Genomic DNA, 14749 nt, shown 5'->3' on the forward strand with positions numbered 1-14749 from the left:
AGGGTGGAGGGGGTAAAAGGAGGGCAGGGGAATGGGGAAAAAAATAAGAACCAAGATATTCCATGAAATGGAACAACATCCCAATGATGAATGTAACTGTATTTTATACCTAAAATGTACCAATAAACTTAATGGGAAAAAAACCCGAAATTCTGTCACATACTGCCATGTGGATAAACCTTGATGACGTTATGCTGAGGAAAATAAGCCAATCACAAAAAATAACTATTGTATTATTCCACTTCCATGAGGGACTTAGAGCAGACAAATTCATAGAGACAGAAAGTGGAATGGTAGTTGCCAGAGGCTGAGAGGAAGGGCTAGGGAGGTGTTCAAGAGATATAAATTCAGTTCTGCAATATGGAAAATTCTAGAAAGCCATTGTACAATAGGAATAACTCCACACTTAACACTGCTGTATCCTTAAAGATGCTTAAGATGATGGGTTTTATGTGTTTTTACAATTATAAGTACATACACACATACATACATAGACACATATAGTCTTCAGGTCCAAATAGCCACCTTTTCTCACCTCCCTCTGATGGATGCTGCTCATCTGTTTGAAATTATTTCTGTCTTCTCTGACAGAAAGAAATCCCATGGGGACCAGACAAACATTTATTATATCCCTCGGGCCACAGTGTGGAAAATTACTTGGACTGAATAACTTCCTAAATGATAGTTTAGTGAATTTTAATGAGTTAATAGATTAAAAGTACTCCACCACAACTTAATCTGGACCTACCTTAAGAAGTGTTGATTAATTGGCTGTGGATTGGTGATGAAAGGACTTAGGTATAATCTAAAAGCATTGACTAGGTTCATTAGCAGAAAAATGAACTATGGCCTCTGTATTGAGCAACAGCTTTGCTTTCTTGCCCATAACTGTTTGGATTCTACACCAAAGCTTCAGTACCCATGTATCTTCTGGAATTCTCACGGACAGATTTTTAAAAGATAATTCTAATTCACTTTGTAGCAATTCTCCTGTGCATCAACTTTCCTGTTTGGTTATTTTTATATTACTCAAGCTGATCTACCTATAATGAACCAGACCCTCAAATTGCTTTCCAAGGTTGTTGGCAAGATTCTTTAATAACATCTGGAATTATTTTTTAAAAATTTTTACTAGTATATATTAAATTTTAATTTGAAAGGACAGGACTCTGGAAATAGAGTATGTGAAAGATGAATCGAATGTGTTTCATGTCTCTCTCATGTGCAATATACAGAGAGAATTTCCATTGGCTTTCATTGCCTCCTCTCATTGATATCCGGGGTGTGAGACAGGTAATTGCAAAAGTAAAACTGTGTCCAGTGAAAAACATCAACAGCTATTTCCAAGGAAACAGTTTAAGGTCTGGAACTCAAATTGAGCTCTTGTAGGCCAATTCACATAAAAAGCAAATGAGTGATATGTAAGAAAAGCTGTCCTTCCAGGAGGAGAATAGTTTTGGAATTAAAGATATCCCAAGAGACCCTTTTTAGGGTCTCTTATAGTTTATGAAAATGTTCTATCATGACTTATTTAGCATTACATCATAAATATTTCTATGTAAAACACAATTTTCATTTCTAGCCGTTTTATAATGGCTTCGTAATATTCCTCTCTGTAGTTATATTTTTAACTTTTTCCTATTGTTCAGTGCTTTGTTTCTGATGTTGCACAATTAAAGATAACCATGATGCACATCTCTGTCCATATCGATGTTTCCATATTGTAAACAGTTTCCTTATATCAGAAAGGGGACTATGGAATCAAAGGATAAAATATTCTTATAATGCTTCATCCATGCTTCCCAAGTGATTTACAAAATGGATTCAGTCAGTTGAAGATCATTTTTACCCCATCCCTATTAACCCTGAATATCATTAAAATAATATTCATTATAGCCAAGAAGTAGTAAGTATTAATTGGAACTCATTATTTCCACTAAAATTAAACACTTCCCATCTAGTGTCTATTAATTTATTAAGTTCTAGTTTTGAGAACTGTTTGTTTATATGATAATTTGAAAACTCATAGGAGAGAAGAAAGTTCTGGAACTTTTTTTTCTTTTTTTAATTAATTTTATTGGTGCATTTTATGTATACAATATAATGACATTCCTTAGAAATTTTTACCTTTATATAATATATCTTGGTTCTTATTTTTTTCCCCATTCCTCTGCCCTCCCTTCAACCCCTCCGCTCCTCCCTATTTACAAAGACTTGGTTTCCATTTTTTCCTTTTCTCATATTAATTCCATTCCCTTCTTTCCTTTCCCCTACTCCTTCTGCTTTCCCTTCCCTTTTCCCCATTTTCTTTCTTTTTCACATTATCTATTATACCTTTTAGTCCTTATTTACACTTTCAGTTTCTCACATGAGAGAAACTATTCAGTATTTACACATGTGTGTCCTATTTATTTCACTTAAGAGTATGACCTCAATGTGCATCCATTTAGATATAAATGTCTCTGATTTCTCATTCTTTATGGCTGAGTAGTATTCCACTTTATAAAAAAACAACACACACATTTTCTTTATCCAGTCTCCAGTTGATGGACAAGTGGGCTGTTTCCAAGCTTTAGCTATTACAAACTGTGCTGCTATGAGCATGGATGCACAATATATCACTGTGATATGATTCTTTTAATTCTTTTGGGAAGATACCCAGCAGGGGAAAGCTGGGTCAAATGGGACTTTTAATCCTAGTTCTTTGAAGTATCTCCATACTGACTTCCACAGCGGTTTCACCAGGCTGCTCTCCCACCAATAATAGGGAAGTGTTCCTTTCACCCCACAACCCCACCAACATTTGTTATTGGTTAATTTCATGATAGCAGCCATTCTTTCTGAGGTGAGGTGGAATCTCAGTGTTGTTTTCATTTGCATCTCTCAAATGACCAGTGATATTGAACATTTTTTCATATGTTTATTTGCTATTTCTACTTATTTGTCTGAGAAATGTCTGTTTATTTCAGATACCCCTTTTTGGATTGGCTCTTTAAATTTTGGAGGTCTGATTTTTTTTTTAAGTTCTTTATAGAGTCTAGATAGTAGAACTTTGTCTGAGAAACAGCTGGTAAAAATTTTTTCCCACTTATTGGGTTGTGTCTTCACATTGTTGGTGGTTTCTATTGCTGTGCAGAAGCATTTTAATAGGAAGAGATCCTACTTGTTGATTATTTGTGCTAGTTCACATGCAACTGAGGTTTTGTTCATGAAATCTTTTCCTATGCCATTGTCTTCAAGAGTTCTACCTAATCTCTCTTCCAGCTGGTGTTCTGTTTTAATATTTAGATCTTTAATCCATTTGTGATTTTAGTTTAGAGCATGGTGAGAGATATAGGTCTAGTTTTAATCTTTGGCAAGTTGAAAGCCAATTTTTCCAGCACGATTTATTTTATTTTTTTGTTGTTGTCTTTTTAAAATTAATTTTATTGGTACATTTAAGGTGTACAATATAATGACATTCATCATTGGAAATTTGCACCTTTACATAATTCATCTTGGTTCTTATTTTTTCCCCATCCCCCTGCCCTCCCTTCAACCCCTCCACCCCTCCATATCTACAAAGACTGTTTCCATCTTTTCTTTTTCTCATATTAATTCCATTGCCTTCTTTCTTTTCCCCTACCCCTCCCACTTCCCCTTCCACTTTGCACCTTTTCTTCCTACTTCACATTATCTATTATACCTTTTTGTCCTTATTTACACTTTCAGTTTCTCACACTAGAGAAACTATTCAGTATTTATAGATGTGTGTTCTACTTATTTCACTTAAGGGTATCACCTTAATGTGCATCCATTTAGCTATAAATGTCTCTAGTTTCTCCTTCTTTATGTCTAATACTCCATTTTATTTTTTTTTAAATCCCACATTTTCTTTATCCAGTCTCCAGTTAATGGGCAATTGGGTTGCTTCCAAGTTTTCACTATCACGAATTGTGCTGCTATGAATATGGTCCAGCACCATTTATTGAAGAGGCCATCTTTCCTCCAGTGAGGGTATTCGGCTCCTTTGTCAAAGATGTGGTGGCTGAGTCTGCATCTTCTAGTCTGTTCCACTGGTCCTCAGGTCTGTTTCTTTGCCAGTACCATGCTGTTTTTATCACGGTAGCGTTGTAGTATAGTTTCAAGTTGGGGATTGTGATACCCCTTGCCATGTCTCTGTTGCCTAGAATTGCTATTGCTATTCTGGGTCTCTTCTTGTTCCAAATGAATTTTTGGGTTGTTTTCTCAAGGTCCGTGAAGTATGTTGCTGGAATTTCAATTGGGATAGCATTGAATCAATATAGCAGTTTTGAAAGTATGGCCATTTTCACTATGTTGATTCCTCCTACCCAGGAACAAGGGATGGCTTTCCGTTTTCTGATATTTTCTTCAATCTCTCTTTTCAGAGTACTATAGTTTTCAGAGAAGAGGTCTTTGATTACTTCTGTTAGGTTGATTCCTTGGTATTTCGGTTTCTTGGATGCTACTGTGAAAAGAATTGTTTGCCCTATTTCTCTCTCAGTGAGTCTGTTGTTCATGTAGAGGAAAGCTATTGACTTTGTATCCAGCTACTTTGCTGAATTTGGTTATTAAGTCTAGAAGACTTTTGGTCGAGTTCTTGGGGCCTTCTAGATAGAGTATCATGTCGTCTGCAAATAATGGCAATTTAACTTCGTTTCCTATCTTTATTCCTTTTATTTCATTCTCTTGTCTAATTGCTGTGGCTAATGTTCAATATAAGACTATATTGAACAGGAGTGGTGATAGTGGACATCCTCATCTTCTTCCTGACTTTGACGTGAAGGATTTCTGTTTTTGACCATTTAGTATGATATTGGATGTTGGCTTTTCATAAATGGCTTTTATCAGGTTGAGGTAGAGAACATGTATGCCAATTTTTTGCAGGGTTTTTATCATGAATCCATGTTGGATTTTGTTGAACACTTTTTATGCATCTATTGAGATGATCATATGACTTTTGTCTTTGGCTCTATTAATATAGTGTATTGCATTTATTGATTTGTGTATGTCGAACCATCCCTGCATCCCTGGGATGAATCCCATTTGGTCTGGGTGTATGATCTTCTTGATGATCTTGTGTATTCTATTTGCCAGTATCTTATTAAGGATTTTTGCATCTATGTTCATTAGTGAGATTGGCCTATAGTTCTCTTTTTTGGTTAGGTCTTTCTCTGCTTTGGGGTTCAAGGTGACGCTTGCTTCCAAGAACATATTAGGGAGTATTGCTTCCCTTTCAATTTCATTGAAGAGTTTAAACAGTAATGGCAATAGTTCATCTCTAAATGTCTTCTAGAATTTAGCAGTGAATCCATCAGAGCCCGGGTTTTCTTGGTAAGTTTTTAATTACATTTTCAATTTCATTGATAATGAGTTGTTTAGAATTTTTATGTCTTCTTTGTTCAACTTTGGTAATTCATACATATCTAGGAATCTGTCCATTTCTTCTGTGTTTTTCATCTTATTGGTGTATAGGTTCTTGAAGTAGGTATTGATGATCCTCTGGATTTCTGCTGGGTCCATTGTAATTTCACCCTTTTCATTCCTAATTGCATGGATTTGGGCCTTTTCTTTCCTTTTTCTGATAAGATTGGCTAAGAGTTTGTCAATTTTGTTTATTCTTTTGAAGAACCAACTCTTGGCTTCATTGATTTTTTTTGTATTGATGTCTTAGACTCCACTGAATTGATTTCTGCTCTGATCTTTATAATTTCCTCCCTTGTATGAGCTTTGAGGTTGTCCTGCTCTTCTTTTTCTAGAAACTTGAGGTTCAGCATCAGGTTGTTTAATTGGGCTCGCTCTGTTTTCCTAACATGTGTACTCACTGCTATGAATTTCCCTCGTAAGACTGCTTTCATTGTGTCCCATAGATTCCACTATGTTGTATTGTCATTTAATTGAAGGAACTGCCTGATTTCTTTTTTAATTTCTCTGTGACCTATTGGTTATTCAGAAGTGTGTTGTTCAATTTCCATGTGTTCATGTAATTTTTTCGGGTTCTTTTGCTATTGATCTCCAATTTCATTGCACTATGGTCTGATGATATACAGGGGATAACTTCAATTCCTTTGAACTTACTTAAACACATTCTAAGAGTGAGTATGTGGTCTATTTTGGAGAATGACCCATGTGCACCTGAAAAGAATGTGTATTCTGATTTTGTGGGGTGGAAGACTCTGTAAACATCTGTTAAGTTCATTTGTTCAAGAGTCTGTGTTCTAGTATTTCATTGTTTATTTTCTGTCTAGTTTATCTATCTAGTTGTAACAGTTGGGTATTGAGGTCCCTCATTACTACTGAATTAGTGCTCATTCAATTTTTCATGTCTCTTAGTATTTGTTTTATATAGTTGGGTGCACTAGTATTTGGTGCATATGTATTTATGATTGTCATCTCTTCTCTTGGATTTTTCCCTTTACAAGGATGTAGTGTCCTTCTTTGTCTCTCTTCATCAGTGTTGGTTTGAAATCCATTTGATCTGCAAAAGGGATAGCTATTTCTGCTTTTTTTCAGGTTCCTGTCTCATGGAATATTGTTTTTTTCCCTTTAACTTTCAGTCTATGAGTTTGTTTTTGAATGAAGTGTGTTTCTTGTATGCAGCATATTGTTGGATCTTGCTTCTTTACACATTCTCCCAGTCTAATTCTTTTGATTGGTGAATTGAGACCATCAACATTGATGGTTATAACTCATATGTATTGACTTATCCTTGTCATGACTTTTTCTTTTTGTTGGATACTTACCCTTTGCATTTAATTTCTTGTTGTGCCTAATGGATCCATTCTTCTGGGCTTCCTGGGGTTCACTGTCCTCATTGTCTTTTCCTAGGACATTGTTTAAAATTTTTTGGAGTGCTGGTTTGGTATTTATGAAGTTCCTAAGGTGCTTTTTATCATGAAAGTATCTTATTTCTCCATCAATTTTGAAAGATAGTTTTGCAAGGTATATCAATCTGGGTTGGAGGTTGTTTTCCTTTAGGGCTTGAAATACATCATTCCAGGCTCTTCTTCCCCTGAGGGTTTACACTGAGAAGTCAGCTGTGATTCTGTTGTGCTTTCCTTTGTATGTGATTTGTGTCTTTTCTCTAATTCCTTGTAGAATTTTGTTCTTTTGTTGGCTTTCTGGAATCTTAACTATTATATGCCTATGTGTAGATTTTTTTTATCATGACTAGTTGGAATCCTATATGCCTCATTTATCTGTATGTCAAGTTCTTTTCCCCTGCTAGGGAAGTTTTCTGCCATCACTTCCGTGAACAGTTTTTTTAATGTCATCTGCACTCTCTCCTGTTTCTTTATTGACTCCAGTCAGTCTTACGTTATTCTTCTTTGCATCATCTAGCAGCTGCTGGGTTGATTCTCCTTGTCCCTTACTATTTTAAAGAAATTTTTCTTTTCTTGGTCACTAATTGCAATCTTATCTTCTATATCTGAAATTCTGTTCTCACATTGGCTCATCGTGCTGAATAAACTTTCAATAGAGTTTTTACTCTCCTGGAAATCTGTTTGCATCTGTTTTATGGATTCCATTTGTTTCCTATGTTGGGATTCCATCATGTTCCTTGGCTCCTCTTTTTTTTTTTTATCTGTGTCTGCTCTAGATTTATTAATCATTTCTTGCACTATGGACATAATCTCTGTTGTTATCTGAGAAATTATTTCTGATTTCATTTTTTCCAGATCCTCTTTTGTTGCCAGTTCAGGGAGTCCAGGTGGTTGAGTATCCACCCTTCGGGGTTGCCTTAGTTGCCCTTTGGGGTTGCCTTAAGTGATCTTGAAGTCTGGTTTTCAGACTTGTTTGGATGTCTTCTCATTTCAACAGATGCAGCCTGGGGGGTCTTTGTTGAGGCAACTTTTTACTCACCCAGTTGTCTTCAATTCTCAGCAAGCCACCAAGCACCTTTTTCTCTGCTGCTCACCCCTGCACCAATTCCTGGGCTCAGTATGGTGGCCTTCTGGATCCTTGAGCTTACTTGTTGTCTGGGCGGGATACTGACTGGGGCTTGTGCACACTTGGGATGGTGTCTAGGTGTGCCTCTGGCTAGGGCCTGCTGCCCCCCATGTAGCTTTTGACTGGGACAGTCTTTGGCTGGGGGCTGTGCACCCCAGTCGCTGGTGGCTGAACAGACTTCTGGCTAGGGTCGGCGCACACTTATGAATGGTATTGGGGCGGGACTCTGGCTGCTGTTTGTGTGCTTGTGCAGCTCTTTTCCAGGTGGGCCCAAGTGGCCAGGGTCAGGGTGGGGACCTGGCTGGACCTCTTTTTCTTTTTTTTTTTTTTTGGTACCAGGAATTGAACTCAGGACCTTGCACTTTCAAGGCAGGCGCTGGAACCACTGAGCTAAATCCCAGGCTCTATGGACCTCTTTTTCTTGACATAGTCTCACTACGTCACCCAGACTGGCCTCAAACTTTCAATCCTCCTGCCTCAGCTTCCCAAGTACCTAGGGTTACAGATACATGTCATTGTACCTGGACTAAGTTCTAGAACTTTCTAATGCCCTCAAATGCATCCCTCCTCTTCATTTCAACTACCTGTGACTAGCAGGACAGAAAAGTTTCTGCAAAGCTGTGCTGTCACAGTGGGTAAATTTGCTGAGGAGCTGCACATTGTTGTGTGGTCACAGTCCAATCCCCATGTGTGCTTGCACTATCTGCTTCCTTCTTCTGCTGCCATACAGTAGTATCTCAGAGAAGTCCTACTGCTTCAGCACCTGGAGAATTTGCTCCTGGGGTCAATGATTCCCAACACTGACTGCACATTAGAATCATCTGAGGAACTTAAAAAATTCCCAATACCAAGAACATTCAGCTCACCAATTAAATCAGAGACCCTGGGGGCAGAACCTGGCCACGTGTGTGTTTGAAACCTTGCCTGAGTGTTTGGATGGTCAGCCAAGGCAGAGAGCACTGCTTTAAACCCACAGGAGCCCTATGCTAGCACTCAGCAGACACAGTCCCAGCCAACGTGACCTGCCTTCAGGCAGCTCATAGCCCATGGAGTGAGATTAAGAGATTTGGATAGAAAACCACATTCTGAATGTTTTAAGAGTCCAGAATCACTATAACCTTGTCTACAAGTGGCACCAAGTGAATTTTTCCACACTCAATTTTTGTGATTAAGAGGTAAAATGTATGAAAACAAACTCGTTACAAACATACATGTAACAAAGGATGAGTTTGTGAAAATCTCTAAACTTTTAGCCATTATGAACCTACAAGGTTGATTCTCTACACAGGGAACTGATTTTTTCAAAAACTTCATGGTTTTGGGGATTCAGTCCTTAGCTTGCACCAAGATAGGAACATCATGGCAGAAGGGAAGGGTATGGTGAGGCAAAGATGCTCACTTCATCACAGTTGGGAAGCAGAAGTGGGTATCCATATATAGTTCCCAAGGTCACACCTCTACGACTGACCTAGACATAGCCAGGAGTGTGCTTTACTAATCTACTAGGTGTTTCTTAATCCAGTGAAGTTGACACATCAGGATTAATGGCCACATTTCTCTTAAGCAAAATTTGCACTATTTACTCCCAGGCCACATGTACCTGTTCATATATACCCATTTGTGCTCTGGAAAAACCCTTAAGCTATTGGCTTTGCCATCATAAATGTCTCTACAATGTCCCTTTAGAGAAATTTAAGCCCCATTCTGTGACAATAATGACTGTTCATTCAAGACCCTGATCAGAGACTATCAGGAATGATTTTCTTACCTTTTTCTAGCTGAAAAATAGGCTCACTCGAACAGTATTTATAACTATCAATTCATATACTGTCTTTAGAATTTAAAAGATCTTTTATTTTACTGGATTAGATCTTTTATTTTACTGGATTCTACGGCATTTTCCTCCAATTATCAAGACAACTGTAGGCTTTAAAATGGCTTCCCGGGCTTCATCTTACAGACATTTAGGCCCTGTTTTGCCTATTGACACCAATAATGTAATAGAGCTCCCATTGTCTATATATAAACACCAGACACACATTAGACCTCAAAGAATTGGATTTATTTTTATGGATTAAATCATCTGATTGTTATCTGAGACAGGATTAAATGGAAAGAGCTCTTGACTCTTCTGAACAGAAATAGGATTGTCCTTGGCCCTCGGCCTGGTGATGGAATCCTCAGCTAACATAACATACAGTATTCAGCAAAAGGCACATTGAGTTCAGAAGTGTCACTCAGGCTAGAGTTGCTGTCCAGAGCAGTTGTGCAAATTCTCAGGAAGTTAGATTAGAATCTCCAGAAGCAGCTGGTCACTGCCATTCCCTCAGCTGCCCAGGAAAGGACAGGACTGGTGACCATCTAGGAGCCCTGCAGGCCAAGCTGTACATGGTATTCATCATCATCTAATCGTGGGCCTTCCTTGATGGATTCTCTTCCTGGCATCTACATATGTTGGTATACGTAGACAATTAGTATGACTTTGGGCTCTTCTGTTGTAATACCAAGCTTGATTCCAAGAACCAGAGAAGGCCAAAGACATGTTTGTTTCCCTCGTATACTAGCACAAATATCACCTCAGAAAAACTGGATATTCATGAGCAGCGAAAACAATAGTAATATTTCATCCTTACTTGGCATGGTCTAGAGTTTGGCTGGACTCTGATTCTGCCTCAGCAAATATGTTGCACTTGACATTCATAGCACTTTGGTGCCTGAGTGGTTGTATGGCACTATTTCTGATTGCCAATTGGTTCTCTTTTCTGTCACCCTCTAGAAGCCATGCCAACCATAGACAGGATTCACCAGCCATGGACAGGTTAGCCAGCTTCTGTTACTCCAAAGACAGTGACCTTTTATCTGTGTTGTTGCTTTATTGAACACTCTTTCTTCTTTCTAAGAAAAGTTCTTTTAAAAATGAGGGTGTTTGGAATGAATATACATTTACATATGGAAGGCAAAAGAAAGAATCAGGACACTTACAAGTCATAGCCTTTAAAGGAGAAGAGCATTCTGATCAAGGCAAACTGGTCACCTCAAGTCCAGACCCATAAGATGTCACATGAGTGTCCTTCCTGCCTGAGACCAACCAATCTACAGTGACTACGTAGTCATATAACAGCAATAGTGACAGAAGAGAGGCTGCAGGCTATGTGGCATCAGCCCAACTTCTAGTGATCGATGTGGGTGGGTGTGTGCTGGGGAAGCAAAGGGACCCAAGAACAGAGACAGATGAGAAAATGAGGTCAGACTATGGTAGGCTCCAAGCAGAACTCTCACTAAGTAATCACATGCCAAGCACTTTACATAAATGATCTATTTTAGTAGTCAAAGCTACTCTGTGTCACATCATCATCCCAATTTTACAAAGCAGATAGTCAAAACTTTACAATATTGACTATTATATTCAGCATCACACAGCAAGTAATCAAAGTCTACATTTGGATCCAGGCCACTATATTTCACCCTCTGCCTTAGGTTCCAGCAAGAGATTCAGGTTTTCTGCTTAATCTTTCTGCTTCTTTCTCCAGTCTTCAAAGGCAGTACATAAGTATCCCTGAAGGAGTGAGTGCTAGCTCCCCCAGGAAACCAGGACTGGAGGATGAAGAGGATAAGTGAAGAAATTTGCTCCAATAAGTGATGATTAAGTGCAACAAAACTGAGCAGAATGATAGAAGCAGATATGTTCTTCAACATTTACCTTTTTGAGGGATATAGCACAAAGTACCAGTGCTGCCTCACTTTTTAAATGTGGGGCCATAACTTTTATCAGCTTCTCCCTTAAAACTTCAGTTGCAACTCAACAAATAAAAGATGTGTTTAAGGGCTGGGGATGTAGCTCAGTGGCACAGCACCCACCTCGCAAGTGTGAGGCCCTGAGTTCCATTCCTGATACCAAAAAGAAAGGTATATTTAAAACAAAACAAATTTCTATGCTAGATATACATATTTAAACAGTGGTTATTAAATCTACAGATTGATAGCACTAAAAATCCCTCACACGGTAACAGCACAGGATTTTATGCAGAATATTTGACTCATTTTAATAAAATTGGAATAGCAGACTTTTTGTTGAGGTGGTTATTTCTACTTTTTCCTGAAAGATTCTGTCAAAGGAACTAAACATCATACTTAAAGCTTTAAGTTTTTCTGAAAGAGATGCATGCACAACAAAATAATCATGATTTGCAGTACACAAAAGAAGAGCTGACTTTCTTAGGCTCAAAAATTTCAACATAATTGGATAAACTATCAAGGAAACAGCTTCTGCTCTTGGATCCAGGAGCGAGCTCTACCCAAATAAACCAATCACAGCCCTTCCCTGGTACTTCATTTTACTTTGCCTCCAATGAAAGACTGAGTCCTGTTCTAGTTGTGTAAATGGAGAGCTGTAAAGCGTGGGCCAGTTTGTTGTGATTATGGGTAGAGAGAAGCAGAGATAAAATTTTTCCTTGAGTAGACTTGCATCCTTCTATTTGTTCAACCCCTCCTCTACTTATATGAGAAACTCTTATATTCTGTTAAATCTCTTTGCCTGCTTAACCTACTTTGAGTTGATCTTTTATAACACTCACAGGAAAAAAAACTTCAGAGCTATGTTCGAATTGCTACTTCTTGATATGAGACCAACTTCTTTAATAGAACTGCCAAATGATCTCTACCTTAAAATGACTTTCCAAGATCTGAGGGCAATGAAAGCAGTCAGATGATGGCCCTGGTGTAGATTAGATATTTACATAGAAGGAAAATGCTCTGCATGTCTGCATTCGAGTGAGCGCCCAGCCTGGCTGGTAGGAAATGCTGCTAAGAACCCCACACTCTCTCTCCAGGCTTCCTGCGTTACCCATAAAGGAACTGCGCTGATGCATGAGCCTTTGAATATAGAGATGGACTCTTCAAAATAGTGCTCAAGAAAGATGAGGGGATGCAGTCACATACAAGCCATGTCATGATAACCTTTAAACAATTAGAAAATGCTTTTGAGTGAACAAAAGCCACTAGTCAATTCTTTCCTGGATAGAAATCTCAAACACCTGGGTTTTTCTCCTTCAAAACACTGTACATCCAATTCCTATGAAGCCTTCCCAGGCTTCTTAGAAACAGGTCCCCCTCTAGGGAGCAGCAAGTGGGCAGGAGGAAAACAGAGAGGAGGATGTTCTCAATTATAGCAGGTCTAAGGAATTGAAGACTGTTTAACTCCCTAGGTTGGCATCTGGAGGTGCCATTCTTGCCTGCTTGGGCCTGATTTTCTGTAAGGTGAATCCACATTCCACCTGGCAAGAGAAGAGGAGAAAGGAGCAGTGTGAGAGAAAGCATTTAACCTATTGGCTTATTCCACCTCCTTTCGGCCTCTGCTATCTGATCGCCTCCCCACTCTCACTCTTGCAATGCTCAGATGGTGTGTGGAAAAATGTGCCAACCCAAATTCATGTCCAACCAGAACCTTAGAAGGTGGCCTTCTTTGGAAATAAGGTCTTTGAAGATGCAATTACTGGGGGAAAAAATAAGAACTAAGATACATCATGTTCAGGTACAAACACCCAAAGATGAATGTAAATGTATTGTATACCTAAAATGTACCTATTAATATATAAATAAAAAAAGAATCTTGCAATCATCCTATATTTGGGGTGGGTCCTAGGTTCGATTGCTGATGTAGTAAGGAGACACAAAAACAGTGGTAGGGAATAAGGTCATGTGAAGAGGGAGGCAGAAGTCAGAGTGATGCTTTCACAAGTTAAGGATCTTCTTCTGGCATCTTGCATACAGGATCCTTTCTCCTTTTCTACCCTTCTTCTTCTCAGGCTGGTTGTCCCTTGTCGGGAAGAAGGGCCTCTGAAACTTTCAATGTTCTGAGAATCCTTGGAAGGCTTCGAAAGCTTTCCATGGGGCCGAGGAAGACCATCTTCATGGTGGAACATCGACAGGGGTTCCTTCTCTTGCAAACATGACTACATTCATGACAACGTCTTGGGACTGTCTGTTCGCCAAACAAAACCCTGGTCCTTTTCCTTTGCTACCATGGATCCAATCAGCACCCAGATTGCTAATGACCAAGGAGGAAAGAGAAAGATGACAGAGAACAAAAGAGAATCCCATCCTGCAATAGGCCAGTTTCATTGAGTGAGGCCCAATAACTTTACCAAGAACTAGGAAATCAATTCCAAACTGTTTTTTTTTGAGCTGCACATCCTTTGCTGTCTGGAGAATGAACCATACCTCTCCAGAGAGCTTGGCTCCCAGCCTCTGTCTCCTATTTGGTCTCCTGGTGACCATGGAGGCCATTCAGCCTCAGCCATGTCTTCGCAAGACCCAGCCAAAAAGCAGGGTTAATTTCAGAAGTATAGTGAATGCTGAAGAGCTGGAAAGTTCACACTGCTCAGGTCTCTCACCAGTGCTTTGTGCCCCTGTCCACAAGACTCTTTATCACTTACAACTCACACCACACAGTTGTGAACTTGGATGTCCCAGTTCACACTGACCTGGAGATAGGGGGGACATGTCCTTGTGAAAATAATAAAAGAGATTTCTCCAGTTCTGCATTTCCCCCTCCCAGGCCCTCTGCTGCTCTTTCCCACCTCCTCCAGCCTCCACCTGCAGGGATTTCACACATGCTTATTCACACCCTCCCTCCCTCCCACATGCCTTGTTTGCAGGAGAAATGAGGGGCCTGCAGTTTCCCTCCTGCCTCCCTGGATTGTGCATTCTGTTCATCAGTCCTGTGTTTGCTCCTCCTCCGTGGAGCTCTCTAGATCTCCTCCTTCCTCATGCAATTTCCTTCCCCTACTTCTAGACTTCC

The 14749-nt window shown here is 39.2% G+C and overlaps 1 long non-coding RNA gene and 1 pseudogene across 2 annotated transcripts in view; one reads left to right on the forward strand and one right to left on the reverse strand.

The window, feature by feature from the left end:
* LOC147826212 (lupus La protein-like) overlaps nucleotides 1-9739 on the forward strand; it is a 30883-nt pseudogene extending 21144 nt beyond the window's left edge.
* Nucleotides 9740-9992: 253 nt separating this feature from the next.
* The window catches only part of LOC110349766 (uncharacterized), a 47670-nt gene continuing 42913 nt past the window's right edge, over nucleotides 9993-14749 (reverse strand). Inside the window, exon 5 of one of the 2 annotated variants that reach the window (XR_002395989.2) lies at nucleotides 9993-13223. This is a non-coding gene — a long non-coding RNA (uncharacterized LOC110349766). The remainder of the gene's footprint in view (nucleotides 13224-14749) is intronic. The other variant, XR_002395990.2, reaches the window with a different exon arrangement.

The sequence above is a fragment of the Heterocephalus glaber genome, unplaced genomic scaffold (assembly GCF_053883595.1).
Source record: "Heterocephalus glaber isolate CG9 unplaced genomic scaffold, H.glaber_assembly_v1.0 deba00001472, whole genome shotgun sequence".
Lineage (NCBI taxonomy): Eukaryota > Metazoa > Chordata > Mammalia > Rodentia > Bathyergidae > Heterocephalus > Heterocephalus glaber.